Here is a 27,108-nt window from a genome sequence, read left to right as displayed (position 1 = left end):
GATGGCACCTGACAACAACAACAACACTGATCACATAGTGCCACACCAGGATTTCAATAGGGCTTTCAAGGCTGCAGATCTCTACAAAAGCAGATTGCTACATCTTTCTCCCACACAGCGGCAGGTAGGTTCTGTATTTGGAGTAGCAGCTGGGTACTTAACCACTGCACTATTAGGGCTCAAATTTATATTAGCAGTTCAGAGAAATTGTTGTTGTTGTTTAATTGCCTAGAGTTTTGTAAGGTTTTTATAAATGTTTTTTACTTGAATTGAAATGAATAAATTTATTTTGAGTCAAAGAATATAATTGAATCATAGTTCCCCAGGGAGGTCTGGACATGTGACTTCAATTATTAAAACTATTGCTGATGTTCAATCTCGAACATCTGAGAAAATTGAATATCTTGTATAACAAGAAATTGACTTCTTGAAATAAAGTATGTTGTCTTTCTAAGACAGTGAAAGAATGTAACACTGTTTAATTTCATGTTGCATCTAATTCTGTTGACTTGATTGTTTCCATCCATTTACTCTTGATTTCCTCTCTGAAGTCATGAGAACAAATCTTGTCATCTTGTTTGGAAACTGTGTAATACACAACCTGTCAGGTAGTTTCATTAAGTTTATTTCATCAGCATCATTGAAGTAGCTCTTCCGGGATATGTTTGAGGAACTTAGTGAAAACTCAAACTTCATTCACTCATTACAGCACACACAGTATGCCTATAATAAAGCAAGGAGATTGGCTAACTATGAAATGAGTCTTATTATCTTAGCAGAATTCTATATTCATAAGAACTGATTCACATGATAGATGGAAACTACGTCTTAGATAAAACCATCATGGAATATTCTGAATCCAAAACAAGCATCATTTTTGAGCCATTGACTTCAGAGAATTATTAAATTGAGTTGACTTCTCTGCATTGTAGATTACATACAGTCAGATTTGCAATCATCTTGCCCTAAAAGTTGAAGTAGCTAATTGCAGTTGGATCATAAAAACTTGCTCCCTATTGACAGTATATGTCCATTCTGAATGCTTTCATCTACAAATTAGGTGCTTTTCCTAAATAATTTCCTATGCAGAGGTATGTATTAAAAGAAGCTTGTCAAATTGACTAAGAGGGAAACTCAATGTTGCCTGGTCCATCTCCCTACATAGACACATTTTGACACAGTGTATTTGAGTGCTAATAATGACATTAGAAGATGTTGGAAAAAGATCTAATTCAGCATGCAGAAGTGACTTTGCTGTCATCTCCTATTTTCTACGCAATTGACAGCAGATACTTGGGGCTGAATTTTTATTTCAGGTCAAATTTCCAAGGCATGAGGCTGTCTGTTAGAAACAGATAAGACCAAAACCAATACGAAAGCACTTGTTGGAAGTGTCAGCGGTGCTGAGAATTTGAAAGGGATGCTTCAGTTTTCTGTTTAGGACATGACATAACAACATATGTTTTAGCAGCAAGAAAAACCAACCAGCAATTCCCTGTCAGTTTTCCGTGGTTCCTACTGGGAAGATTTCAGAACAAAAGTCTGATTTCTTTGGGAGAAGATACTTTAAAAAAAAAAAAAAAAAGAAACTAGAATAGACTCTTTTGTCATTTTCTGTTCCCCTTGCCAATATTTCATCAAATATTTTAAATAAATCCAAATTATATTTTTTAGCACAAATACCAATGCCATACTTTATTATTTTTATTATCAATATCAAGTATGCTGCATAACTGTATTTAATAAAAATAGTTAATGCCTTATAGAATCATTAGGATGTGTTGACCTATTAAATTAAGTGAGAAAACTAAGGTGTGTTTTAAAAGTTACTCTACAAATGTTCTGGGTTGAACTCTAACAACTTGTGCTTCACTTTTGTCAGGTAGATTCCTACTTCTTTCATCTGACATACAAAGTTATTATTCAGCCAGTGAGATTGTAGTTAGCATCACTGTCATGCATTGAGTTGTATCCCCCCCACCCCACTCCCCCCAAAAATATGTGTTATGAATCCTAACTTGATGTGGTACTGAAGAATCAGCACTGGACTGCTAACTGCAAGGTTGGTGGTGGTTCAAACTCACAGGCTGCTCCTTAGAAACCTTATAGAGGGTCACTATGAGTCAGAACTGACTCGATAGTATTTAACAACAATAACAACAATGCCTGTGGTTATAATTACCTTTGGGAATTTTCTGTTATATTAATAAGTAGAATTAATTAATTAATAAGTAGAATTAGTTAATTAAGGGTGTGTCTTGAGCCAATCTCATAAAGAGATTAAAGGAGCAGATTAGATAAAATGTCCAAAACCAAAGCAAACGAAAACCACAGAGTCAGCCTTTTTGCACACCATGGAACTACTCTCTTTGGTTTTAGAGACTGTAAATCTTTACTGGAGGTGACAGCCTCATCTGTCTGCCACAGAGCAGCTGGTGGATTTTAAGTGTCTGCCTTATGGTTAGCAGCCCACTATGCCATCAGGGCTCCATTAGGCTAGAAGAGAGGAGGTAAAATAGACTCCAAGACACATGGAGATTTCTTAGAAACCAGGAAGCAGAGGCTGAGGACACAGGACCTTCTTCCAGAGCCTTCCCATAAAGCTGTTGGTGCTCTGCATTTGGGTTCTAGTCTCCTAAGCTGTGAGAAAATAAATTTCTGTTTATTAAAGGCAGCCACTAGTGGTGTTTATGTTATAGCAGAAGTAGGTAACTAAAACAACCTTCATAGTCCTTTATCACTTTTAGATTAAATGTGAATTGTTTTCACAAAATTCCAGAAATCGTTTGATCTGTGTAACAGAAGCTTGCCCCTCAAAGTGTTAAAATTTTGAACATGTTCAGAATCCTAAACTTGGCAGCATTCATTCTTTCTTTAAAGTCATTCTTAGTACCCATGGGCAGCTACTATTTCTTACACATATCTTGGGCTAAAATGCAAGTGCTTCTGTACTTCTGTTTTGTGCCTATTTTATTTTTATTAGTATTACTATTTAAACATTTCCTGTGGCATTTGAATTAAAATTTGTCATTTTATTTTTCTCTTCAAGAAGAAGTGATTTAAAACCCAACCATGGACGTAAAGGTATTATTTGATGCCGTACCCTCCATCATCCATCATCGTAGATGGCTCACTCTTTGAAACAGAAGCCTTGGGGAACCCTAAACCAAACCTGAAACTACCTCACAGCAGACTCGATTTGCAGTTTGTAACAAAAGTGAACCCGACTGGACTAATTTATCTCGGGAGACTTCTGCCTTATATCTTTCTCATTTTCTACTAGCCTAGCCTCTGAGATGAGTAATTGACTTCTTTTTGCATTTTCTTACATGTAGCTTGATTTTTTTTTAATACTTTATATAAACAATAGCATTTATAACATTATTGCCACACATCTATGAACAGATCTCTTTTAACAGTCTGTAAAATTGTCATTACTTTGTTGCTGTTGTTGTTATGTGCCATTGAGTCAGTGCTGACTCATAGTGACCCTGTGTAGGGTTTCTGAGCACAGTGATTGCCAGTCCATTGCTTATCCTAAAACACCATTACTTTGGTTTGTACTTATTCAGCTTTCCTAAGTTATAGCTATAAAACTATGGCCTATTTTTTTATTTTTAAATAAATAGACAATTTATTCTACAACTCTGGGAAACTGTGCATTAATTTCAAGAATTCTACAATTGTTCAAACTTTATAAGAACCTTCTTATTAGAATGTCCTTTAGGGTCACTGTGAAATCCTATTGATTTTTAAATTATCAATTTATTAATTTATAATCACTTGCTATTGTTTGCCAATAAAACTATTATCTTCCATTAATTATCTGATCAAATGAATCAACTGAAAGTGATTATTGTTCATTTTTAACCAATACAGCCTGACAGCAAATGAAGAAGAGGGATACCATTGTGGATAGTTCAAAGAATGAATTTCATCTTCAGACAGTTGAAGTTCAGAAAAAATAGCAAAAAAAAAAAACTTTAAAAATATGTGATCATCACCAAAGTAAGTGAATGACATTTCATGGTCTCTTGTAAATCTAAAATTGTGCAAAGTATTTAAATAGATTTTGTATATTTATTTAATAGGATGACTGTATGCACAGTACAACATTTTTTCCCTTGGTTGATCATTTTTATTTTTGACCTTCCAGAAAGCACTCAGAGGTGTTAGAATATTACAGATCATTTAGATTTCTTGGCTCCATTATAAATGTTTTCCATGGACCAGTTATTCCTTAAATAGGTCCCAATGAATACACAAATGCACACACACACATATTCACACCCTCATACATGCTCAAAAATATTGTATAGGTAGTCCCTGACTTACAATGTCCTGATGACCCAATCATATGTTGGTTCTGACACGTAAAATACTTTTTTTAGAAAAAGTATGCATTATGTTGTAATTGTTGTACTGTTTTGATGGTTCTGACTCATAGTGACCTTGCACAGGGTTTCCGAGGTTGTAAATCTTTAGTGGAGCAGAAAGCCTCATCTTTCTCTGGTGGAATGGCTGGTAGTTTTGAACTGCTGACCTTGAGGTTAGCAGCCTGATTCGTAACCACTACACTACCAGAGCTCCTTAAGTATTCATTATAATGACCTTTTATTATCAGTATCTTTATAAATTTGATCTTTATTTGTGTTTGGGTTTTGTCATGAGAACCACAGCAAATTTCATGCTGCAACATATGACTAATTGTAAAATGTACCAAAACAAAATACAAGCAAATGATGATCTTAGTGTAATTCATTGTAACTTGAATGCATTGTAAAATAGGAATTACCTATATTGGTCAATAAACCCTTGGATGCATTTTAATCCAATTTCTGTATATTCATGTATCTGACACCATATGGTTTTCATTTAGTATCATCCTTTCCTGGTAGGTCCTTTGACAATATAGTATGGGAGGCCACTTTTATGAATGTATGGCCTAAAAAACAAAGAGAGACATCTACCAGGTGATTTTTTGTCACTGAAAGATCTGTTTGTTCCAGGAGCTTAGTGTTAGCCTCTGCCTTGTGATTCTTTGTCTTTTAAGTCATTCCATGAGCCCTTGTACAAAATGTAACTTGAAGACAAGATACTAGTTTTAGAGAAGGGCAAGATGGAACAACCTTTATTATGTAAGAGAGTGACTTGCAAAACACTCACCAAATATTTAGTAGGCCATTTTCAGTCAGGTGTAAAGTATAACATGACCTTCCTCAATTTATTTTCCTCCAGGGTCTGGTTAGAGAGGAGGGGCAGATTAATTATTCATTCCAATACACCTACTCCCCACTATCTCCAAGGAGGAGCAAAGAGTGTACAGGTGATTTGTGGGCATTGTCAAGTCACCACCTAAATGTTTGGCAATCTCTGGATGTCTTAAACACTACAGAGTCAGGGATTAAGTCAGGAGGGATTCTGTGTATCTCAGATTCAATACTTGTAGGAACAGAAGGGATGAGCCCAGTGGGAGGAAAAGTATAGCAGGGTAGAGAGAGGTCAACCACCCCTGGATAAATTCCTTCTGAAGCATACTGTCAGTTGTTGCTAAAAAATTCTTTTGTATCAAGTAGGCTAGCTGATACTTTTACCCCAATATTAAATCTCTGAGAAAAATGGATTTAGTTTAAGAAACTCTATTGTCCATGGAGACACTCTGAAAGCGTAAACCTTAAACAACTGATGCCATTCGAGATTTTTAACCAAGTAGAGTGGTTTCTTTCATAAGTTAATATTTATCTTGCCGTAATATTTACCTTTACACAGTAAGTGCTGCTATTTTCCCATGACTGCAATGAAGAATTGTGGTAAGATAAACTCACCTCTATAAGATAAATGTCAGATGTTTAATGAAAATCACTGGATGAACATCCCAAGTTTACTTTGAATTTGCTAAGGTTCTGGACCTCTAATAAAATTTAACTCACAAAATTTTCCAAATATGAGTCTCTGTGCTCAAAACTGGGAATTACGAGAAATGAATTCTGAAAGGGGGCATGCCTTAGTGAAAAGACAGGTGATGTGGGAATGTAGGGAAGCAAATTTTCTTTGCCGTTCCTCTACTGACTAGTTGAGTGATTCCCTTTGCTGACTCAGTTTCATCAGTAAAATGATAGGTTGATCCTGGTGATCTCCAAGATCCTGTACTTGAAGATTTCTTGATTCTGTGTTAATGGAGTCCTGGTGTTTCACTGTAGGCTAAGCAAAGTTGATTTGAACCTCAAGGAGGCAGTTCAAACCCACCAGCCACCCCTTGAAAACTGTATATGGAGTTGCTATAAATCAAAACCAACTAAATGACACTTAATGACAACAACAACATATTTATAGAGTGCATTATTTACCATAAATTTCATAGTCCAATATTTTTTTGCTATAAGACATTGGATATGATTTTGATGAGAAAGGATCTGAGTTTTGTCATCTGCAGAAAAGAAGCCACAAAATTATTTGAGACAATATGAGTGTTGTTGTTGTTAAGTGCTATTGAGTCAGTACTGACTCATAGTGACCCTGTATAGGGTTTCTGAGGAGCGGTTGGTGAATTTGAACCACCGATCTTGCAGTTCAAACCAACCTTGCTGTCCAGTGCCTTATCTCAGAGCATCACACCAGGACTCTGAGAGACTAGGACAGGCACAAAAAAAACTATGTAAAAGTATTGTTATTGTTGTTGTTGTGTGCCATGGGTTCAGTTCTGACTCATGGTGACCCTGTATAGGGTTTCTGAGGAGCAGCTGGTGATTTTGAACCATGGACCTGGCAGTTGAAACTGATGGGTTGATTGCTTATCCTATGGCACCATACCAGGACTCTTCTTATTTAAATTGAGATATTTTCTCAGAGAATGGAAAACCTTGAGTGACATTAGATAATTTGAGTTATAGTTACCAACGTGTCGGTCTTCAGAGTACTGGTCGATCACTCTTATATTTCTTTTATAACGTAGTATGGAGTTGAAGTTCTGATATGAAATAAATTGTCTTTCACTCCAGCTTTCAGCAGAAATATTCCATTTTTATCTGTTTAATATATTAGAATTCCTTGTCAAATCTACTTTGGAGACTCCACTTCTTGAAAAGTTTGAAAACCTTTGGTTTATATATTAAACACACCTGGACTAGCATACCACCTTCTAGTTAATCTAGATCTTTCTTAATTCCAAATCTATCCAAAGCATATTACTTGCAGAAGATTAACCAAAGTCACACCAGTAGCAACAAAGTTTCTCTTCAAGTCTCTATGTATAGGTTTTCTCAAGGTAACTAGTTAAATATAAAGAATTGAAATAAAAACAAAAATTCCATGCATAACTAAACTTTGACAACCACTACTCTATAGGCACATATTATTTATATACTTTTATGCCCAGGATTAAGGTGTTAGGAGATGACTCTAGGAATATAAGCTTACATACAAAAAACAAAAAAGATATATTTGTTGTTGTTGTTGTTGTTGTTGTTAGGTGCCTTCAAGTTGGTACCAACTCATAGCAACCCTATGCGCAGCAGAAGGAAACACTGCCCAATCCTGGGTCAACCTCACTACTGTTACCACGCTAGAGTCCATTGATGCTGCCACTTTGCCAATACATCGCATTGGGGGGGTCTTCGTCTTTTTTTTCTGATCCTCCGCCTTACCAAACATTATATTCTTCTCCAGAAACTGGTCCCTCCTGACAATATGTCTGAAGTGTGAGAGACCAAGTTTGGCTATCTTGGCCTCCAAGGAGCACTCTGGCTGTACTTCTTCCAACACAGATCTGTTGGTTCTTTCGATAGCCCATGGCATTTTCAATATTCCCCTCCAACAGCATAACTCAAATGCATCAATTCTTCTATGGTCTTCCTTATTCACTGTCCAGCTTTCGCATGTCTATGAGGTGATTGAAAATACCATGGCTTGGGTCAGGCACACCTTAGTCCTCAAGCTGACATCTTTGATCTTCAACACTTTAAAAAGGTCTTGTGCAGAAGATTTGCCTAATGCAATACATTGTTTGATTTCTTGACTGTTGCTTCCGTGAGTGTTATAGTTGATCCAAGAAGAATGAAGTCCTTGACAACTTCAATCTTTTCTCCATTGATAAGAATGTTGTTTTTTGGTCCAGTGGTGAGGATTTTTCTTTTCTTGACATTGATATGTAATCCATACTGAAGGCTGTGCTCTTTGATCTTCATCAGTAAATGTTTTAAGTCCTCTTCACTTTCAGCAAGCAAGGTTGTATCATCTACATATTGCAGGTTGTTAATGATATATTTATTGATTGCAAATTCTTGTTGTGTGCTGTTGAGTCAGTTTCAACTCACAGAGACCCTTTATAGTGATTCTGAGAGTGGCTGGTTGGGTTTGAACTGCCGACCTTGTAGGTAGCACAATAAGCAGTTCTGTACTTATTTTACAACACTACACCAGGGCATATTAGCTCACCTGTGAACTCAAATGCTGGAGAGAAGTAGTATACCCTCACCAGCACATTGTAGGAATTCAGCAAAAAAAAAATCAGCAATAACAAAATTGCTGAGAGGTAGGTGGCAAACATTATTATCATTTTATAGAGGAACAAAAATGCGGAGCAGAAAGGTCAAGTATCTTGTTCAAAGGGATACAAACTACTGGAGTTGAGCCACGAAATTATTAACTTCTGTTTTCTAATCTAGTGGACCTGAGGTTATAGAATCCAAGTAGGAAGGTCAGAGATATCATTTTTATGTCATGAGGCAGTTATGCGACATGGGTCGCTTCTGTTCTTTCATCCTCTCACCTGGGAGCCACTTGATGACTTTAGCCTCAGTCGCTTCCCTCATCCTGGGAAACCTGAACCTGAAACCAGAGACTGCATTAAAAGTCAATGCTTCTGACTGTGAATTTCAGATCTCCTGCTCCGTAGGATCTTACATATTTTTACCTAATCAGAATCTACGCTTTTTTCAACTTCAGTGTCTTTTGTTTGGAAATAGCCTGGTGATCTCTTGAGAAGAGTACAGGAACTTCAGGGAAACCTGTTCAAAGCTAAATATTAGAAACAGTATGCTGAACTGCTGAAAAGGTGTTTGGCACGATTGTTTCCCCACATTCTATCTGATGCCACAGCTTCTGAAATACTATGTTAATATCTATGTAGATCCATATTTGAAGATACTTGTTAAAAAGTTGCCTCCTGAGAAGGGTTTTATAATAATTAATCCATGATAATTGTCTTTTTCTTCCCTAATGGACACTGTTGACCATTCCTTCCTTCAAATTCTCTTCTCCTAGTTCAGGGACCATACACTTAATTGTATAGTAACCACTCTGTTTCTTCATCCACATATGTATGTTATCCATCAAATGTGCATACTGTTTCCAGATTACGTTTTCAAATTCAGGTCTTTATGAAACTAAAAAATCATGTTGATAATAACAGAACTCACATCTTGAAATCAGAACTTCATGCCATTTTATGTGTCTGGTTTCAGCTTCTCATTTTTCCTCACTCAGAGTCGGATACATTTTATCCTTTGTTACCAGTATCAGCACCAGTTGCCATGGAACTGACTCTGATTCATAACTGTATTATGTGTGTCAGGGTAAAAATATGCTCCATAACATTTTCAATGACTTATATTTTGGAGGTTCACCTCCAGGTGAACGTGAACCTCTTTTTGGTTAGCAGTGGAGTACATTAACCATTTGCACAATTCAGGGTTGCTTCTTTACTTCAATGCTTTTGCTACTGCTTTTAGATTGTTTTAAAATTCTACATAAAGTGATGGCATTAAGTCAATTGGAGAATCAAATCTATCAGTTCCTTTTCTTTCACCTTATATGCTTAGGATACTGAGAGGTCTTTATTCCAACGTGTTAAATTACTTAGTATGGAAAGCAAGACTCCTGTCTCCTGGTACACACCCAAACAATCTCCTCTCCTTGAATGTGGGTTGGATCTGTGAATATGATGGAATACTACTCCAGTGATAGCCACATGGCAAAGGTGAAGTGCTTTTGCAGATGTCTTTAAGTTTCTTCATCATTTGATTCTGAGCTAATTGAAGGGACAAAATCCTGAGTATTCCTGATCTAATAAGGTGAGTCCTTAAAAGAGACTCTAAGGGGCATAGAAATTCACTTGTTCGCCTTAAACCAGTAAGCTACTGTGAGTTTTATAGCTACAAGGAAATAAATTCTGCCAACAACTACATGAGCTTTGAAGAGGGCCCAAGCCACAGATGAGTTTGCAGTCCAGTTGACACTGTGACGACACTCTGTGAGATACTGAACAGAGGATTTAGCTAAGCCATGATGAGGTCTAGAGTATTGCCATAGGAGAGTGTGGTGATACAGGATGGATGGAGTTGGGGCACCCAAATAACTGAGAGACTGAGAAGGATCACATACCTAATGATAATCATATACCTTTACTAGTCACCAAAAAGCAAGGCAGGATAAATACTGGAGTGATTGACTATGATTCATGAGCAAAATTTTTTGAAAAATAAGGTGATATGATCTTTAGATACTGGATGACAACAGTAATGAAGGATAGGGGTGACATTCTTAGCTGAGATCAAAGCTGGTTTTTTGTTTTGTTTTCCAAGAATATGGAGTAAGAATGGTCTGAAATCATCACTGAACAGTACAAACATCACTTCTCTAGGTACAGAACCATTAGGGCAAGCATAGTGTGAGAAAAACGTTGACACCATTTGTGAAGGCCGCAGGAGAAGCAGTGTCACTCAGGGAAGAGCAAGAACATGAAGGGAATGCTCTGCAAATAGGTTGTGATTATTAGTGGGGCATCCTAGTGACCGTCCTCACAGAATCCAAGTAGAAAGGCCAACAGAATCTATTCATTTGCAAAGCTATCATGCACAAAATTGGTTATTTCATGTACATTTTGTTTGTACCCATAATACTAGATATAGGAGAATATTTATCCTTGGGACATTTTATTTTTTTCTTCTTCTTATACTTTCTGGCTGAAATGGACCGTGGAAATGCTGTTTATTTAGCTAAAATTTTGACTGTGCAAATGATCTTTAACTACTTAATTGGTTTCAATAGATCCAAAGTGGGAAAAGCAATCTGCATGCTGGGCTGTGACTTTATAGGCTTATGTATTTGGAAAGTTGCTAGTAGGGTAGAAAACTAAAGCTTGTAGATTGCTTATCATTACCAAGATCAGAAATAGAAATTTTATAGAAGTAATGGTTTTATCAATCTAGAAGAGTTTCCTGGGTCTTTGAATGAATGTAGCTTATGAACATGCAAAACAAAAGGGAAGTCATTCTTTGTAAATAGTGGATATTTGTTTATTTTTGTTAATTTCCTTTGTATAATAAAATGCCTTTCATTTTGTTAGCCAGTATTTAAAGTTTTAGCTTTCTTCTAATTGATATGCCACGGGCAATAAATTATGCACAGTGCTTCTAAAAACAAGTGAATTTAAAAGAGAAAAAGGCAATAATTACCAAAGGCCAGAACTACTGTCAACATTAAAACAGATAATGTTGGCCCACAACTCTACCCTTGCTTCCTTTACTACCACAATAACAATTGATATTTATGGGCGTCAAACTTGCCCCTAACTGTTGGCACTAATGTGCAAGAACCTGGAGGAAAGAAGAATGGTAGAATAGACCAGGCTACTCCTTCAATATCTCCCAATACCCCACTACCCAGGATTTGATTGTTCTATCTCTAATGTCTTTCATTTTCTTTCATCCTACTCCAACTTCAACATACCAATCCGTTCTCTAAGTGGAACTATACTATGCTAAGTCACCCTTACTACTTTCATTATTTTGTTGGGAAGTCCTAAAATGGGAATGTGAAAGTGAAATCGGGGTGAATTATAAGGGAGGAATTGCTTTTGGAGCATGGTTGTTATTGTTGTTGCTAGGTGCCATCAGTTGCTTCTGACTCATAGGACCCTCTGTACAGCAGAATGAAACACTACCTGGTCCTCTACCATAGTCAAAATCATTGCCGGGTTTGAGACAGTGGATGCAACCACTTTGTCAGTCCATTGCATTGGGGGTCTTCCTCGTTTTTACTGACACTCTATTCATACCATGCATGATGTTGTTTTCTAGGGTCAGGTTCCTCCTGATAACATGTCCAAAGCAGGTGAGACCAAGAGTGTTGTGTCTGTACTTCTTCCAAGATAGTTTTGTTCCTTTTTTTCTAGCAGTCTATGGTAGCATAATGGTTATGAATCCGGCTGCGAACCTCCAAGGTCAGCAGTTCGAAACTACCAGCTGCTCCACGGCAGAAAGATGAGAGTTTCTACTCCCGTAAAGATTTACAGCCTCAGAAACCCTGTTCAGGGTCGCTAAGGGTCAGAACCGACTCAACGGCACTTAACAACAACAACAATGGTAAATTCAAATTTCTCTGGCAGCGCGATAATTCAAAGGAATTCATTCTTCTTCAGTCTTCCTTATACATTGTCCAGTTCTCCCAAGTATATGATATTGTTTTAGGTGCCATCAGTTTGGTTCTGACCCATAGCAACCTTGTATTGGTTTTCCGAGGAGCAGGTGGTGAACTTGAGTCACCAACCTTGTGTTTCAAACTGACTTTGCAGTCTAGCGCATTAACCCACTGTGCCACAGAAAGACCATTGTTTGGATCTGCTGCTTCTGTTGCTACTGCTGTGTGCCCTTGATTTAGTTCAAACTCATACTGACGCTGTTTAGGGTTTCTGAGGCTATAAATCTTTACGTGATCAAAAAGTCTCATCTTTCGCCCACAGGGTGCCAGATGGGTTCCAATCCTTCAAACACATGTTTTGTAGCAAATCTGCCCAATGCACTACATCATTTGATTTTTCACTGCTCCTTCCATAGGCATTGGTTATGGATCCATGTTAAATGAAATCCTTGACAACTTTTCTCTTTCTCCATTTATCATGATGTTGTTTATTAGTCCAGTTGTCAAGATTTTAGTTTTCCTTACATCATGGCATAATCTATACTGAAGGTTGTAATCGTTGATCTTTACCAGTGTCTCAAGTCCTCTTCACTTTCAGCAAGAAAGAATGTGTCATCTGCATATTGCAAATTGCTGATTAGTTTCCCTTTCATCCTGATGCTACTACATACATTATTCCCCAAATAGTTCGGCTTGTCAAATAGTTCTTATTTGTTCAGTATACAGATTGAATAAACACAGTGAATTGATATAACCCTGAAACACACCTTTACTGGTTTTAAGTCACTCAGTGTCCACTGTGCTATTACCATAACTGTCTCTTGGTCTTGGTCAGGTTCTATATAAGCACAAATTAAGTGTTCTGGAATTCCCATTTTTTTTTCAATGTTCTCCATAGTTTGTTATGATCCACACAGTTGAATGCCTTTTCATGGTCAGTAAAACAAAGATAAAAATTTCTCTGGTATTCTCTGTTTCCAGGCAAGAGCCATTTGACATCAGCAATGATATCCCACATCCCAGCTCTGTTCTGGCTACTCTAGCTTGAATTTTTGTCAGTTCACTGTTGATGTGCTGCAACAGTTTTTAAATTATCTTCAAAATTTTTACTTATAGCGTATTACTGATATTGTTTGTAAATTCTGATAATTGAATCACCTTCTTTGGAATGGGTATGTATATGAATCTCTTCTAGTTGGTTGACCAGGTAGCTATTTTCCAAATGTCTTAGCAGAAATAAGTAAGCATTTCCAATGTTGCATCCATTTGTTGGAATATTTCAACTGGTATTATATTGATTCCTGTACCCTTGTTTTTCATCACTCCTTTCAGTGCAGTTTGAATTTCCTCTTTCAGTACTCAGTTCTTGATCATATGCTACCTTCTGAAATGGTTGAATGTTGACCAGTTTTAGGAGATACTTTGTTGTTTGTTAAGGGCCTTCTAGTCTGTTCTGACTAATAGGTACCCTGCTTCTCAGGCTACAGAAGTCTCATCATGAATGTTACCTGGCCAACCGACTGTAAGTAACCCATATTTTTACCCATTCTAAAGAGACGTGACTCAGCAGAATGTGGAAATCATCAGATAATATCATTAATATCACATGCAAGTAAAATTTTGCTAAAGATAATTCCAAAATGACAGCAGCAGCACATTGACAGGGAACTGCTATATGTCCAAGCCAGATTCAGATGACATGGAACAAGGGATATCATTGTTGATGTCAAATGGATCTGGGCTGAAAGCAGAGAATGCCAGCGCTTTATTGACTATGCAAAGCCTTTTGACTGTGTAGATTATGGCAAACTATGGGTAACATTGTGAAGAATGGATATTCCAGAACACTTAATTGTGCTCATGAGGAACCTGTATATAAACTGAGAGGCAGGTGTTCAAACAAAACAAGAAGGCTGCGATTTGTTTAAAATCAGGAAACAAATATTGTATTCTTTCACCATACTTATTCAATCTGTATGCTGAACAAATAATCTGAGAAGATTGATTATATGAAGAATAACATGACATCAAGATTGGAAGAAAACTCATTAACCACCTGAGATATGCAGGTGATACAGCCTTGCTTTCTGAAAGCAAAGAGGAATTAAAATACTTACTGATGAAGATCAAAGACCACAGCCTTCAGTATGAGTTGCACCTCAATTTAAAGAAAACAAACATCCTTATAACTGGACCAATAAATAACATCATGATAAATGGAGAAAAATTTGAAGTTGTCTAACACTTATTTTGTTTAGATCCAATATCAGCACTCCTGGTAGCAACAGTCAAGAAATCAAATGACATTTTGAATTAGGCAAATCTGCCACACAAGACCTCTTTAAAGTGTTCAAGAACAAAGATGTCAGTCTGAAAACTAATGTCTCCCTGACCCAAGCCATGGTATTTTCTTAAACTTTTATTGTGAATTTAGTGAAGGTTTACATACAAGATTATGTTTTACTTTTCAGAAATCATACACCTTATTTAATGAAATTCCCTTCATACAACAAGAGTTATCCTATTTCCTCCCAGTGGCTTCTATTTCCATTCCACCCACCTACCTATCCCTTCGCAAATGTGTTCTTGCCCTTTTGATTTTGAATGATTGGCCACCCCATGGTGATCATACTAGTATACTAGTATCATGCCTATCTACTGCTTCGCCATGAGAGTGAGTTCCTTTCCAGACATGAAGGATGATCAAGAGCCATAGTCTCAGATTCTTCCAGTCTCTTTCAGTAAGCTAGTTCTTTTTTATTTTCTAATATGAATTTTCATCAACGTTTTTTCCCACTCTATCTGGGACTTTAGAACATGATCCCTTAAAGAGCACTTTGTAGTGGTAGCCATGACTTCTAGTCTCAGAGTCATGGTGACAAATGTTCTCATTTTCCATTAGTCCTTTAGACTACTTAATTCCAAGACTCTTCCTCTGTTATCTTTTTCCTTTCTTTCAACCATGGAGAGACCAATGTTGTTGTTGTTGTTAAGTGCCATCGAGTCGGTTCCCACTCATAATGACCCTGTATAGCATTTCTGAGGAGCAGCTGGTGAGCTTTAACTGCTGCTGACCTTGTTGTTCAAACTGATATTGCAGTCTAGCGCATTAACCTGCAGCACCACACCAGGATAGACCAATAGCTGCCCCTTAGATGACTGCTCATGAGCTTTTAAGATCTCAGACACTACTCACCAATGTAGGATACAGAACATTGTCTTTGTGGACTATGTTATGCTAACTGAGGTAGGATATAGAACATTGTCTTTGTGGTCTATGTATCCTAGTAGTTTACAAGTTGGTTGCTAGCCATAGGTCAAAAGTTTGAATTTTTCAGGTGCTCCATGGGAGAAAGATGAAGCTTTTCTGCTCCTGTAAAGATTTCCAACCTGGGAAACCCTATGCAGATTTGCTATGAGATGGAGTCAATTAGACGGCACACATCCGCCACCACCACCAATGGTTAATGAACTTGATAATGGATGGGATAATGCACTGGACTGTGGTCAGTTTGAACTGCAAGATTGGTGGTTCAAATTCACCATCTGCTCCTCAGAAACCCTATATAGATAGGGTTGCTATGAGTCAGAACTGACTTGATTGCACTTAACAACAACAATGGTTAATGGAATCATGGTGTGGCACTGTAAGATAAGTATTGAACTGCTAACCACAAGTTTGGCAAGTCAAATCCATTGACAGCTCCTTGGAAACTTTATACCTGTTCATTATGAGTTGGAACTGACTGGAGGGACAACAATTAACAACAAACAGTTAATGATCATGAACATCTCTTCATATGTTTGTTGACCACCTGGATGCCTTCTTTGATGGAGTGTCTCTTCATGTCTTCTGCCAAATTATTCTTTGGTGTATTTGTCTTTTCCTTGGTGACATGTTGAACTTTTCTATAAATTTTAGAGATGAGTCCTTTGCCTGATATGTCATTGTGAATTTTTTTTTTTCCCAGTCTGTGGGTTCTCTTTTTACTCTTTTGGTGAAATCTTTTAATACACCTAAGTTCCTAATTTTTAGGAGATCCTGGTTACTTATTTTGTCTTCTGCTGTTTGTGCTTTTTCAGTTACCTTTAATAGTGTATTTATGTCATATATCAGAGACCGTAAATTTATCCCTATTTTTTTCATTGATAATTATTATAGTTCTTGGTTTTACATCTAGGTCTTTAATTCACATTTTTTTTTAAAAAATGGTGTGAGATAGGGTCTTCTTTCATTCTTTTGCAAATGTATTTCCAGTTTTAACAGCACCATTTGTTGAAATGACTATCTCTTCCCCATTTAATTGTCTACAGTTTGAGACTGATTGTTGATTGCTCCTAGGAATGTCTTTTAAAAAGAGGTGATCCATTGTTAAAAATTTGCATAGGATATTTTGTGGTTCTCTTTTGTCCAATAATATCAGGGAGCTTCAAATAGTTTGTGGGAAATTCCATAATTTTTTCTTTCTACTTTTCCATGAACTTTTTGCGGACTCCTCTTACACATTTCATCATAGTCACAGTGATGCTAGTTTGAAGCAGCTTAATGAGTTCCTTCCATCCTTAACACAGAACCTGGAATGAGTTTCTTATCTGCCTGCTTTCTCCCCATCTGTAGTTGCTGTGTCTTATTTTCAGACCTAAATGCTCCAGAGCTAATGCTCCTACCTTTCCAGCTTGTGTTCAGAGTGACTTACTGTTAGCATTGTTATGAGTCATTGAAGAGAAATTCAAGTTACCTATTAAATCAGAGGACTATTCGGGGAAATAGGAATTTTATACCTCATTGAAGAGCTGACTTACGAAAGCATCACTTATGTTTACTCCATTGAACTGCTTTAGGAAATGTCACTGGGGCACTAGATTTGGGCAATTCACGGCTCTCACATACAAAATTTCTTTCTGCAGTATTGTTTCTAAACTGTTTCAAGCAAGCAACCAAATGTCAATTGCTGCCACCATCTCTGTGGAATGTTTTAATTAACCCCTTCATTGGTAAATGATCAGCCCTTTCACCCACCTCACTGAAAAGTGTTTCAATAACAGATGATGGAATTGGCCATTTTGCTACCCAAGCTGTCAGAGGTGTGTGCTGTGCACAAAGCGGGGATGATTCCATCCAGGTGTGGCAGAGAGTTCATGGATAGACTGTGATATGTCACACTCTTTATTGTTATTATGAGACTTACCTGCCTGCCTCCTATTTTCTGCTGGAATAGCTCCCACTCCTCTCCTTTTTGACTTTCTGTGTTTATGGGCTCTTCCTTTTTATTTTTCCTAAGTCACATTGATAACAGGTAATTCAGAAGATTAGGTGACAGTGAATGTATTTTGTGCGTTTGCAATATGTTTGACTTTTCTATTTAGCTATGTTTCCCTGGAAGCAACTTTGGTGGTACAGTGGTTAATCACTTGGCTGCTAACTGAAGGCTTGGCAGTTCGAAGTCAGGAGCTGCTCCATGTGAGAAAGATGTGGCAGTCTGCTTCTGTAAAAGATTTACAGCCTTGAAAACATGGAGCAGTTCTAGTCTGTCTTTCAGGGTCACTATGAGTTGGAAGGGACTTGGTGGCAATGGTCTCTTTGTTTTCCTGGTAGATAATAATACTTAGAATTATTAGGAATAATAGGAATGGAGGACAGCTCTCAATGAATGAAAACGACAAGAACATGATTTTTTTTTTCCAAATTAAGCTTAAAATTATTTAGTACTCATTTATGAAGAGGGGTCCTGGTGTGGTACTGTAGGAAAAGCACTGGACCACAAGGTTGATTTGAACCAAAAAAAGGTCAGAAGTGCAAATCCACCAACCACTCTTGGAAATCCTGTAAGAGTTGGAACCAACTAGACAACACTTAACACCAACAACAATTGGGGAATATAAAAGGACCCTGAGACATAGACCTGGCTTCAGACAGTGATAATGAATAGCCAATATTTACTGTATACAGAGGACTTTGAAAGCTATACAGAAAGAAACATAAGAAATATGCAAAAATATAATTGAAATGATAAAACAGTATGTGACTACATATGCAATAAATGACACAGATAATCAGAGTGGTGGTTATTCAGAATTGAAAGGAAAATACTGTAGAACCCAAGAAGACACATCCAGACTACTGTTTTTAAAAAAATTCAGTCTAATAATGTCTGTCTACTCAAAATCCCTTCTGTGACTCCACTTACCAGGCCTTACTTCAGCAGCCTCATCCCTCACCCTTTCCCTCTAGAACCCCATGTTCCAGCCACACTCAAATCTGCATTTTGAGAGCTCCATCTTCTATGCCTTAGTGCTTTATCTCTCTTAATCCTTCTGCCTGTGACCCATTTATTTGTCTGTGCAGATTTCTCCTGCCTTGCTGATTCTTATTCATTCTCAGATTCCCTGAGGCATTCCTTGGCCTTAATACCTCACATGAACTCTGTGAACTCAGTATCAACATTCCCATTTTAACGAAGAAAAAACTGAGTAAGTTTCCAAACATTTAAATATCTAACTGGAGTTAGAATTTGAATCCAGTTCTGACTGACTCTAAGAGTTTATTTGGTGACTCTTCATTTACACATTTAAAGCCATTTAATGATTTAGACAATGATGATGATGATTCTTAAAATGTATTTGCGTTGCCGTGTGGCTAAGCACTTTACATGGATTCCCATATATATTTTTTTGCAAATAACACAGATAAATAGTGTAAATAGTGCACCACACACATTTGTTGTTATGTGCAGTGGAGTTGGTTCCAACTCATAGTGACCTTGTACAGGGTTTCCAAGGATGTAAATCTTTACGGGAGCAGAAAGCCTTATCTTTCTCCCACGGAACATCTGGTAGTTTTGAACTGCTGACCTTGAGGCTCACAGCCCAATTCATAACCACTAAGCTACTAGAGCTTACAAAAATACAACATGGAGGGTGTTACATGGTTTGCAAAAACATAATTTGTGCAGTATTTGCATGGACATATGGTAGTTCACTAATGCAAACATAAACACTAAGAAGGAGATACCCTAATTATCTTTGTTTCCCAGAAGAAAAAACTAAGTCTCAGAGAATTTAACTGTCCCAAACTCACCCAGCTAATGAGGGGAGTGTAGGCATGTGAATACCAACTATCTGACTCTGGGGCTCTCTGGTCAACTTCTGGGATTCCAGTTCTGCCTCTTTAGATTTGTAGCTTTGGATAGGTTTCTTTTACTTCTCCTGACCCTCATTTACAGTTTTATGCATAAATACAAAGCCTGTTGTCGTAGAGTGCCACCCAGTTGGTTCACCTTTCAGGAGTAGAAAACCTCATCTTTCTTCTGCATAGCAGCCATTGTGCTCAAAACACCAACCTTGTGATTCACAATTCAGTGTTTATCCTACAGAGCCTGGCATAGAGCAAATACTCAATATATTTTAATTATAATATTTTATTAGTATTAATATTAAAGGTTCTATTTCATCAGTCTTTGATTCCATGTTGTCTCTTTAATATAGCACAATATTTTTTTATTTGTTAAGTTTATTTTTTAATAAATTTTCAAGTTAAATTGATGGAAAATGTTCTGAATTGATGGAAACCATTCTAAGGAGCTAGAACTTACAACAATAATAACTTATTTTGTGGTAAGTCACATTTCAAGTGAACTTTCAGAGGCTCTTCATTTTGAGTATAGAGATTGTTGTTGTTAAGTGCTATCAAGTCGGTCCAACTCATACTGACCCTGTATAGGATTTCCCAGAAGTGACTGCTGAATTTGAACCACTGACCTTGTGGTTCAAACCGGTCTTGAGATCAAGTCCTTATCCTATGGTGCCATACCAGGATGCCACCAAGCTATAGAGATAGTGAGGGAAAATATGTCTTTTTCAATTAAAGAATGTGTTAACAGGACTACATCATGACTTGAAGAAAAATCTAAACATAAAATGAAGGTAAAAGGACTGAATGCAGTCCTATGACTTACTCTTTTCACAATTAAATTTTTGCATCCATGCTGGTAGATTGCTTCATCACTTTGTCTATAACAAATTGAGCCTGGGCTTCTAATTCACGATTTGACTTAATGAACTATGTTTTGGATTGCTCTGCTTGGTCTTATAGCTGTGTCTACACATCAATACAAACTATAAAAAGTAAAAAAGTCTCAATTCAAAATCACCCTTGATTTAACAGGAAGATCTATAATGGATGGCCACAGTTTCAAGTGAATTTTTCATTGCTTTAATATAAATTACTATCATTTATTACCATTTTAATTGGTGAACCCTCTTGTAATTGATATAATGAAAAGATTACAGAAAAAAAGATCTTTATTTTTGTTTCTGTTACTAAATAGCAGTATAAATAGCTTCAGTTTTCTGGGTCTCTGTTTTCTCGTGCATACGTGAATTATTTGGACTGGATTCGAGGCCAGCCAACTATAGTTTATAGGTCAAAACCAGGCCACCATTTGTTTTACAAATAAAGTTTTATTGCAACACAACTGCCCTTATTTGTTTATGCATTGTCTATGATTGCTTTCATACTGAAGTATCTGAATTGAATAGTTATGACACAAACTCTGAAATATTTATGATCTTGCCCTTTACATAAAAAGTTTGCAGAGCCCTAAGATTATTTTCAGCTCAAAAAATACAGCGCTACCATTTACCAGCTGGGAGACCTTGGCTGTTAGAAGTTGATTTGTGTCACTCAAAAAGATATTTCTAAGTAGTAACCCCCAGCATTTGTGAATTTGTTCTTATTTGGAAATAGAGTTTTTATAGATGTGATTAGTTAACATGGAGTCCTACTGGAGTATGTTGTTGTTGTTGTTAAGTGCCATTGAGTTGGTTCCGACCCATAGCGACCCTGTATAGGGTTTCCAAGGAGCAGCTAGTGAGCTTGAACCACCGACCTTGCAGTTCAAATGGCTTTGCAGCCTGGTGCATTAACTTACAGTGCCACACCAGGAGTATAGTGGACCCTAAACCAAGTAACTAGTGTCCTTACAAAAGAGGAGCAGAGATGCAGACACAGAGAGGAACACAAGGAGATGGTCATGTGAAGAAGGAGGCAGAAATTGAAGTTATGCTACCACAAGCCAAGGAATGTGTAAAATAATTAGAAGATAGAAGTCAGAAAAAATTCCTCTTCTAGAACCTTCAGCGAGAGCATGACTTTTCCAACACCTCCACAACAATGGGAGAATAAATTTCTGGGTTTTTAAAGCAACTCAGTTTATAATACTTTTTTATAATAGATCTAGAAAATTAATTGGGCAAGTCATTTAACATATCTAGGACTTAGTTTCCTCCCCTGGAGAAACAGAAAGCAGAAAGGATAATAATAGAACCTACCTCATGGGTTTTGGGGTAGATTAATTACGAAAATCCACATAGTGAGCACAGTAAATCCCAAGTTATATAACACACCAGAATGTAGATATTATCATCATTATCATCAACATTGTTATTGGTAGTGCTGTAATCTACCTTATTATATAATAACAATATGCCAAAATGTGGATGTGCTCTAGTTTTATTTTTAGATACCTTTAGGACTTGTGTTTTATGATCAATTTAACACTCTCACCAAGTACCTTTGTTACCAGCAGAGATAGTATTCCACATATTAGACCCATTTCCCAGTGATAATTCTATGTATTCCCCATATCCATATGTAATGGTTGGCAAGCAGCTCTCTAATCTATGAAAAAAATAGTAATAATAGTAACTTTCTTTGTATTTTCCATCAGTCTTTTGAGTCAAAATGTTGTTAGTTGTTGTGAAGTTGGCTCCAACTCCTGGAAACTTTATATGTTACAAGGATCCAGTTAAGATAGGAAACAAACCGAAATGAAACAACAAAACACAAATGTGTTGGGTTCCAAAGTACAGTGACATAGTCACAAAGTTGCTGTTTTGTGCTGTGGGTAAATGCCCTGAACTTCAAGATTGATTTAAACCCTATAAAGGGTTGCTATGTGTCACAACCGACTTGATGGCTCTTAACAATAACAACAACCCCATTAGACATAGAAGTGTCTTCTCCAACTAAAATTCGTTTCCCCCAAGCACCAAGAGGAACAGAGAGGCTCTTCCTAATTCTGTTTTAGTTTCTTTGACCAAACACTACCAAAAATCTCTGGAGAAGAATCAGTTTCCTGAGTCCACAGTTGAGGAGTCTGGTAGCGCCAATATTTTCCTCTGCAGAGAGACTAAGAATGCTCTAAGAGTCCCTAAGGGCGAAGCTCTTTTACCCCATAAGGAAAGCAGGCTCTTCCTGTAATGCTCTTCCACTGCACTCAACTATTGACTTCCCAACTCTAGAAATGTGTTGCATCAGTCTGAAAGTCAGAGCAACTGTTTGTATCATCAGAAATGCCTAATATCCCTACCAATATAGCAAATATGTAATGACCTCAGCTACAAAAGAAGTGAAAAGTATAATACATAATTTTATGTCGGTGCTGCTCAGTTCTGAGACTGTTATGAATGTCAGCACTTTACACAGAAGATTTAAAACCCCACAACTTTTGAAATGTTGTAACTGTAGAGAATTAAAAGTGGAAGTTTCCAGTGGTTTGTCTTTGCAAAAGGAAATGGGAATTGGAGAAACCAGGCATTTGGGACTCCTAAAAACACCAGGCTTATGTTCTTGATTTATTGCCTTATTCAATTTTAATCATACAAAACAAGTTCTTTGAATGTGAGCTAATAGTATTATCTCTTAATTGCTGCTAAATTATTTTTTGTTTTTCTTCTAGATACTCTTATTTAATGTCATATTGAGCCATAGTTTTATTTTTTTATATAGAGATCTTCCATGATGGTAAAATTTCATTCTGAGCAGAAATTCTGGAAAACTAGATGTACACATATAGATAATGTATTTATGTCAGATTTTGTCTCCTACTGAATGATATTTTGTCAGATCTGTGATATTTTGTCAGATCAAGGAAGACTAGAGATGATTCACACATCTAATGTTTAATCTCCAGTGAATATTCCCCAAATGACTTTTGTCCTTTCCCTTGTACTATGGCTAACTTACATAACAGTAAGTGATCAGAAGCTAGATCTTAGCACACTATAATTAAAAATATAAAAATAAAACCAAACCAACAAGCAAAAATCCATATAAACAAAGAAAATATAGAAAGATGGTATTACTTAATTATTACAAAGTTTAATTACCTACTTTTATATCTGGTGATAGTTTTGATTGAACATCTGTGAATAAGTGATTTGTTAATTAATTCAAAAAAGTTTTAATATGGGCTGTTTTGATTCTGATATGGTTCTAATCATTAGGGACATAAAGGGTATTGTTGTTGTTGATGATGTTGTTGTTAAGTGTCATCTAGTTGGTTCTGGCCCATAGCAACTTTAGATAGGGTTTCCAAGAAGCAACTGTTGAGTTTGAGCCACCAAACCTTGTGTTTTAAATTAACGTTGAGGTCCAGTGCTTTATGCCACAGAGCCACATGGCAAATGTATTTTCATGTCCTTACAGATTTTATAAGTCAAGAAAGAAGACTGAAACCTGAAATAAGTTTTCTCAGTCAGCGCATTTCAAAAGATAACATAAAATACAAATTGTTTCAGTACACCTATGTTTTTTCCCTATTCTCACTCTTACGGACACAACTCAATTATTTTTGTGAATACTTGTTTCTACTACAAGAGTTTTATTTTTGTAGTAAATACCATAACAATTTCATTGCCTTAGCTTATATTACAAATACTGTATACTTGGGTCTAGGTATATATAAGAGGAAGTCCTCGTGTGGTACTGTAGTTTAAGCACTAGACTGCTAACCACAGGTGGAAGTTCAAACCCATGAGCCACTACTAGGAAATCCTATAGAGGGTTGCTATGAGTCAAAACCAACTTGAGTGCATTTAACAGCAACAACAATGTATTACAGAGAGAAAGAGTCTTCTTAAGTTTGATTATGAATGAATTCCAACTTCTGTCTCGAAGTCAGCTCATATTAGAAATCAAGAAAGAGAACAAAACATATGTCATTTTGGGAAAAGAACTGATGATGGTTATATAGAATTCTTCTTAGAACTTCTCTATTCCCAGGATTTTTCTTAGACAGTTGAGTATCCAGTAAAAATATTTTAAAAATTATCTTTGAAGTTTTATTCCAGTTGTTGTTCTTAAGTGCCATTGAGTCTGTTCCAATTCATTGCAACCGGATATATAGTTTCCAAGGAACAGCTGGTGAGTTTAAATTGCTGACCCGTGGTCCACAGTCTAGTGCTTATCCTGCAGTGCCACACCAGGACTCCTTATTCCAAGTATAATATCCATATTCTGGAATTGAGAGATTGCCTTAACCACATAAACCACTAGAACTTCTTTTCACCCAAAGCTAAAAAGCCCTGAATTTTGTTCAAGAGATTCCGTTTATTCCATCCTACCTCCCTGCAAGCGTAAGGTTTAAACAGCTTAGGTATCATTCTCACATCTCCATTGTACTAATGAAGTTTTGAGTTTAGTCATGTTGTTCTTTGATGCTATGAAACTGACTGCTCTATAAGGCAGATCCAAGAAGCAGTTTGATTGTGGGCCTTTGTCAAAGTTCCTTAGAGCAGACCCTGACCTGACTTGCATACACAATTGCATTTTAGAGACTAGGCCTAAATCTTTGTAACCAGTGTGCTTGGGCATAGTTGCTGGCCCATTTTTTCCCTGATATTTTTGTGAGCAAGTTAGAGGCAGAACACAAACAGGCAATTATCTGTTATATCAAAGTTAATTCTGTAGGCATGACATATAAATAATTTCAATGCCAAAGAAAATTGAAATTATACTGGCAACAAAATATTATAGTCCAAAGAAATTATCCCTAAAAGGTATTGTATAACATAATTTTCACTGTTTACTCAGAGTCTCAGAGAAATCCGGCTTTTTTTTTTTTTTTTTGAGATGCTTGACGCTTTCAATTGGGATGTGGGTGGCTGACAGTTTTTCTATCATAATACTCATAAAAAAATTTTTTTTTAAAGCCATGGATCTCTTTGAGAGGGACCTCAGAGCTAAGATGTGCACATTACAATGACAATTTCACCTCTTCATGATCTCTGGAAGTTGTTATTAGAAAGTGGCAACTTTTGCCAGTCATTTTTGTGTGTGTTATATCTAAGAAGGGATAAAATGGAACAATTTTTTACTTTTGTAGATTGTGACCATTAATATCTGGAGTAAATGTTACCTTTTGCCCCAAGTGAATCATGTTCTGAGCATGATAGTTGTAGCTGCCTGTCTTCTGAACTTTTTTATAACAATGTATAGCCCCAAGGGTCATCATTGTAGATGATGTAGGCCAAGAGGTCATCAAAGTAGAAAGAGTAGAATTAATGTTGAATACCTATGACTTCTGATATATATTCTTCTGATGTTTAAAATGTTTAAGTGCTGGTAGTTCCTAGCCAGGGAAACCTTTCTTCTTGGACTCCTGATACTGTGCTGTAGGATCACTGGCTGCTCCTTGGAAACCCTGTACAGTGTTGATATCAGTCGGAACTAAATGGAGGACACTTAACAACAGCAACACAGCAGTAGCTATCTTGCCAAGTCCATTCCCAAAATGTACAGACTTGGAGAAAACTGACTTGGGTGGGTGATTGAAATAGGAGACACGGAAATTCATTTCAAATGCTAACATCAAAGGAAGAATGAGAAATAAATCCAAAAGCTTTATAGTAAGTACACATAAAATAAATACCATAGAAAAAGAGCTGTTTAGTTTCTACAAGAATTAAATATTGCAAAGAAAGTAATGTCAGGGACTTCATTCTTTAATGGTATACACATTACAAAATTTGTTTTAAGTAGGAATTCACTACCATTAATGAATAAAACAAAATGCCTGGTAGAAAAAAGGAACCAATGAAGTTTAATTTTTCTTTAAGAATATGAGTCAAAAAGCTTGAACAAAAACAAACCATGGATATTTTAACAACCTACATATTTACAAAATACAGATGGGAACATATTAGGTTCTCCCTCATAAAAATATCTCAAGACAATTATTCACAAATAAATTTCTGAAGGATTGAGAAACACTCCTTTCTGATTTGAGTCTTTTAGAAAGCAAATTTTTTTGGTTAATAATTTTGAGTAATGATAAATATTACTTCATAGTATTTAGTTTAATCCAATAGCTTCTTAGAGCTCACTGTAGGCACGTGAGCTGGAATTTATGTAGGAGTGGACCAGTTTCTCACTGAAGACCAAGCTTTGCCAAATGAATGTATTCTCCCCACCACACGTTTTATATGCTGTATTTTCCACAACCCTTGCTTATTTACCTTGCTTCTACTAATTTAACTGTCAAAGTCACTTTCAGTTAGCACATCGTTGGACTTCAACTATCTTCTCATCAACTCTCTTCCCTACTTTTTATCTTCTCTGAGAATGTAGCAACTACTGGAGTAGAAGCATAGGTTAAGAACACTGATCAAAGCTTTTTGGGTTCAAATTTTCGCAATTTGCTATTCATCTACATGATTTGGGAGTCAGTGTTTGGTTTCTCATCTATGAAATTGGATACAAATCCTACCTCACAATGGCAGACACTCATTAATATACTAAATGTAAGTAAAATACTTGGCACATTGTCTGAAAAATAACTTTATAAAGAGTGGTGATAGGGATGTTCTGTGCAGTCAGTTGCAACTCATGTAGTCACTGCAAAGGGTTCC

This window comes from Chrysochloris asiatica, unplaced genomic scaffold, assembly GCF_000296735.1.
Source record: "Chrysochloris asiatica unplaced genomic scaffold, ChrAsi1.0 scaffold00002, whole genome shotgun sequence".
NCBI lineage: Eukaryota > Metazoa > Chordata > Mammalia > Afrosoricida > Chrysochloridae > Chrysochloris > Chrysochloris asiatica.
Note: the sequence above shows the minus strand (reverse complement) of the source record.